Source organism: Pseudorasbora parva, chromosome 24, assembly GCF_024679245.1.
Source record: "Pseudorasbora parva isolate DD20220531a chromosome 24, ASM2467924v1, whole genome shotgun sequence".
Lineage (NCBI taxonomy): Eukaryota > Metazoa > Chordata > Actinopteri > Cypriniformes > Gobionidae > Pseudorasbora > Pseudorasbora parva.
Genome location: NC_090195.1, coordinates 14184956 through 14190955, shown reverse-complemented (window position 1 = coordinate 14190955; position 6000 = coordinate 14184956).

Genomic DNA, 6000 nt, shown 5'->3' with positions numbered 1-6000 from the left:
CTGTGTCTTCTAAAATTTTACCGTCAATTGTTTCGAAATCAGACATAGTAATTTTCCGAGGGTTTGGTCTGATCTGACTGACCCCAGAGCAACTAGAGGATGTGCTGATCGCCTTTCTGATATTTTTGATTTTCTCTGAGAAGAAGGAAGCAAACTCACTGCATTTGCTGTCTGAGAGCATTTCTCTGGGAATGTGACTCGGGGGGTTTGTTAGTCTGTCTACAGTAGCAAAAAGAGTGCGCGTGTTGTTTATGTGTTTGTTTTTAATATTTGAGAAGAAGGTCTGTCTAGCTTCTGTCTTTATAGATGTTATAATGGACTACAAGTTTTGTCTTCCGCCACTTTCGTTCAAATTTTCTGCATTGTCTTTTCATTATTTGAACTGCTGGTGAGTTTCTCCATGGTGCCTTTTGTTTGCCGCTCTTTTTCCTGACTTTCAGAGGGGCAATGTCATCAATTACACTCTTAACTTTTGAGTTAAAGGAGTCAAGGAGAAAATCAACAGAGTCTGCAGATATGCTTGGTTTTAGAGATAAATCCTTCATAAACAGCACATTAGTGTTCTCATTTAAGCATCTCTTTTTGACAGAGACAGATCTAGCTTCAATGGCAGGAGAGATTGATATGTCAAAGAAAATACAGAAATGATCAGACAGTGCCACATCCTTAATAACAATCGATGAAATGTTTAGACCCTTACTCATAAGTAAATCTAGAGTGTGTCCACGATTGTGTGTGGGTCCATTTACATGCTGTGTCAAATCAAAAGTGTTAAGAACAGTCATGAGCTCTTTTGTTGTACTGGATTCAATATTATCTATGTGAATGTTAAAATCCCCAGCAATAGCAAAACAGTCAAACTCTGAGGAAATTATTGATAACAGTTCTGTAAATTCCTCAATAAAGGCTGGAGAGTACTTTGGAGGCCTGTAAACAATGATAAGCAGGATGCGTGGAGAACCTTTTAACACAATACCCAGATATTCTAGAGACAAATATTCACCAAATGATACTTGCTTACATTGAAAGACATCTTTAAAAAGAGCAGCAACACCCCCACCTCTCCTAACTGCTCTGCAAACACTCATAAAAGTAAAGTTAGGAGGGGCTGCTTCATTGAGGACTGTTGCACTACAGTTTTCTTCTAACCACGTTTCATTTAGAAGAAAAAAATCAAGGTTGTTTGTGGTTATTAAGTCGCTGACTAGGAATGATTTGTTCTTAAGTGAACAGATGTTTAAAAGTGCTAACTTAACAGTATTAATTTTTTCACCCACATTAGTCTCAGTTTGACAGGTAACAGGCAGCATATTATATTGGTTTGTTAAACGGCCTGACAAGGCCTTAGACTTTCTTTCACGTAACAGAACAGAGATAGTGAAAGAGGCAGGCACACTTGGTTCCCACTTGTTTTCTAAACATTTGATAAAGGTACTGTTATCATAGCGGGGACCCAAAACACATCACTGAGAGCTGGAATCCGATGTTTTTGGTTCACCTACAACAGATGGAGGAGGGTGTGGGCCCTGGCGTTGTGACCGAAGAAATCTCACAGAAGGAGGGGGAGCTGGGCCCACAGGCTTTGGTAGGCCAAGGTGCAACACCCCTCAAAGCCGTGCCGCACCACTTCAGCTCTCGCCGGTCAAGCATATGCCTCCGCCAGCCAAGCTGCTTCAGCGCTCCACACCATGAACGTCCTTCAAGTTTTCCAGGCCAAACTCCTCCGTTCCCTGGACGAGTCTGTCCCCGATTTTGAGACACTGAAGGACCTACGCAGCGCCATCGACCTAGCCCTGCACGCTACCAAATCTACTGCACAGGCGATCGGCAGGACCATGGCCATCCTGACTGTTCAAGAACGTTATCTGTGGCTGAACCTCACAGACCTCCTTTCTGGACGCTCCCATTTCCACCAATGGTCTGTTCGGCCCGGCGGTAGTTGGTTTCACCGAGCGTTTCACAGAGGCACAGAAAGCGTCACAAGCTATCAAGCACTTTCTGCCTTAATGCTCCAGCTCTTCCTCTGGCCGCCGCACTAAAGTGGTGCCCCTCAGCCCGCCAAAGCGGTCCTGCCGAACTCACAGCCTTGCTCAGCGTCCAACACCCGACAGCTTTAATGCTCAGCAAGCCGCAACAGGATGTACGAACGTCGAGGACCTCGACCCAAGGTTGTGTTGAACCCCGAGCCTCCGAAGCCATCCTAGCCGTGGGAAGAAAGAGAAGTTGGTCAGATCCCGCCTCGGCCGGATCTCCACCTCACACTCTCGATCACCCAGTTTCTTGCAATCAGGTGACTGGCGACTTCATCTACGCAGCCAACGAGCCAGTCACGAAACGCCCTCGCCTGCTCACAAACGCCGTTTTTACGGCGACCCAAATAAATCTCAAAAAGAGCTTTTTCTCTGTAGGTAGTGTGCCCACTACACAGTACGCAACCCAGAAGCCAAGCACTCCCCACACAAATGTAATGAGCACGCCCACTACAAAGTGCATGTTGCCAAACATAAACACTATCCCCACAGTGTTACAAGCACAAAGCAACCAGGCTATCGGGTCCCTACTAATAAGCGGCCCACCCCGATTCTAATTCAACCCCTGGCTTCACAAGCCCAGGCCTGGCAGGCCATTCTGAGAATATCAAATTGGGTGTTGAACATAATAAAACAAGGTTACTCATTACAGTTCGCTTGCAGACCCCGCGCTTTCGGGAGGGAGCGGTGGAAACTGTACAAAGCTCTGGCTTCTTGGAAAGCGACCGCCTGGTACCAGACGGCCGTAATGATGGGTACAATTACGAAATGGAAAGTGGTCTCAACAGACGCGTCCAGCCTAGGCTGGGTCGATATACACGAGGGCAAGCTGGTCTCTGTCCAATGGGCAGAATCAGAGAAAAGGCAGCACAAACTGTCTATAGATGAAAGCGGTCATTCTATCGCTGAAAACTTTCCTTCCGTACATAAAGGGTCACCACGTCCTGGTTCGTTCGGACAACATGTAAGTGGTATCCTATATAAATTGCCGGGGTGGTCTGAAATCAGCCCGCTCTACTGTCATCCTGAATCTGGGTCCGGATATGTTATCCAGATCTTTTCGCCTCAAAAGACAATGCTCACTGCCCAATATATTTCTCCAAACACAGGGATGTGCTGGCTCAGCCCTGGCCCAGACACCTACTGTATGCTTTTCCTCCGATCGCGACGTTGCCTCACGCCATCAGAAAGTTAAAGGAAACCGAATCTGCAGTGCTATTAATAGCCCCGATGAGGAAAAACAAGATATGGTTCTCAGAGCTGACTCAGATGCTAGACTCAGACCCATGGCCGATACCGCTGAGGAGTATGGCTGTCATTTAAAAAAAAAAAGTCTAATTTGAACGGATATCAAATATCAACCAATGTATTAGAATATATTCGAATATCTACGACCCCATTAAAAAATATTAAAAAACGGACACTGCCGTAACGGAGATTCAATCACAAATGCATTAACAGTCTGACAGTCATAAACAGGACTCAGGCCACAGCCTGTATGGAAAAAAAAATGTTAACTTAATGTTTGAAACAGCAGGTTAAAAACTTAAATTAAGATATGAAGTGCCACTATATGCAATCATCACAGCTTTCAGTTTGTCTACCGCATCAGATGTCGACGTCGTCCTCTCCAGCAGCTGGAATTTGTTTACGGATGCCATAGCAACTCTCAACGGCCACCAGGACTTATACGGTTTTATAAAAGCTATTTATTTGTTGTAAACTATATTAATCATCTCAGAAAAAAATTAATTCTAATGTCAGGCGCAGTTTAAGTAGTTGATTGTTTGCTAGGTTTAGGGACAGTGTCATTATGCCAAAATTATCTTCATAAATTCTTACGAAATAAAAAGTTTATCCCTCAGAAAAATGTTCTTTCCTCTCTTGTCAACATGCTTGGTGCATGTCAGCGCGGCACGTGCTCTTCAGTGGTGAAAGCGTGCTGTGTACGTCATATAAGGACGCACACTCAAAAGTAATCCGGCCAGGTCGTTTAAATGGTGAAATGTTTCGTTTGATCGATTCATGAAAGGGTTTATCCCACGATTCCCACCCATCTCAAAACGAGTACAATTTCATTCAGTTTGGGCATTTTGATTATGACTGAGGTGTTTATATTGAGCATTTTCATTCAGATTGGACTTTTAAACCGATTACAGTACTCCATGTAAACGCACCCGACTGTAAAAAATTGCGCTACATGGCACTTTAAAAACCGGATAGTTTATTTATAGTTCGATTACGGATATTTCACGTCATGTTCGAATGCATATTCGAATATCGAATAAAAAGTGACAGCCCTACTGAGGAGAGATCTCCTTCTCGCAGGCGAAAGGGAAAATCTGGCATCCCCACCCCGATCTATGGGCCAAAAGTGTTTTGAATACTATTTCCGAAGCTAGAGCCCCCGTAACCAGGCGGCTCTATGCGCTGAGGTGGTCAGTATTCGTTAACTGGTGCACAGCCCGAAACCTCTGTCCACACTTGTGCGAGTTGGCAGAAGTGTTCACCTTCCTTCAAGAGCTAATGGACGCGGGTCGTTCCCCCTCCATGCTCAAAGTGTATGTTGCTGCAATAGCAGTACATCACGCGCAGGTCTCAGGACATTCACTGGGGAATATATGGGATCCTATATGGGATGTTTCTACAGTATTAGAAGCTATGAAGGGCTCCCCCCTTTCGAACCGCTTCAGTCTGTGAGCATAAAGCACCTCTCACTCAAAACCGCTTTCCTGCTGGCTATGGCCTCAGTCAAGCGCATGGGTGATTTGCACACACTCTCCTCCAGTGCGTCCTGTCTCGAGTTTTGGCCTAACCCCCTCCAGGCAGTCGAAACAGCTGTTTGTGTGCTTCGGGGGCCGCACTTAAGGCTGTACTGTCACTAAGCAGAGACTGTCGCATTGGATAGTGGACGCTATCTCGCTGGCTTATACATCTAAAGGCCTCGTTTGCCCTATAGGTATCAAAGCTCACTCCACTAGAGGCATGGTCATGGTCATGCGGCATACCTTTGGAAGATATCTGTGCGGCGGCAGGCTGGGCCTCTCCGTCCACATATATCAGGTTCTATAACTTGGAAGTCCCCGCTTTACAAGCCGGGATCCTATCCATTTAATTGGTATTGCCATTCTCTCTCAGGCCCGAATACTTCCGGCCTTATCCCATTTGACACTTATAAACCAGTGTTCACAATCATGTGTTTTTAAATAAGCCCGACTATGTCCGTCATAGTTTTCAATTCACATGGCCTGATTCTATCTGGCCTATACACATTATGCCCTTATACAAGGCCTACTTCGTCTGCCTCTTTAGGGCTCACTGTCACCATCTTATGCATCTCAGGTTTTTTCCTCAGATCACAGTTGGGGCAGATAAGCACACACTGCATTTTAAATGATGTCCCCATACGCAATACGAGTGAACCTCTCGAAAGGGAACGTACTCGGTTACTCACGTAACCTCGGTTGGTTCCCTAAGAGAGGGAACGAGTATTGCGTAATGCGCCGTGCTCATGCTTATCAGGTTATCGCTTCAGTTGATTTTAATCTGAACACCTATGGCTGAACCCAGTCTTTTATACCCTCTGTATGCAGATTCAGGCGACCCCTGCCAGCGGGAGTTTTCAGCTACCCTCATTGGCTCGCTCCTCTCAGCTGCCTCGCCATAGGTTCATGCAGTTGCCGCAGCACAGCCAAGCAGCACGTAGCTCGCGCTGTCGCATCTGCTGTGTAGCCGCACTGCGTTTTGAATAAATACTTTATTGAATAAAGTTTTGCTTCATATTCTCGAGAAAAGGAGACAACGCGTTGTTGTCACAACGACATAAAAAAAATTCTGCACACAGGAAGACAGATGTTAGGGTAATATTACACATTTATTTGAATCCAAAAACAACCCATTGCATCAAGTTAAACAGGCCCATTGGCTACTTACATAATAAGCCGTTTAATTTACCCCGGCCCGACCCCGA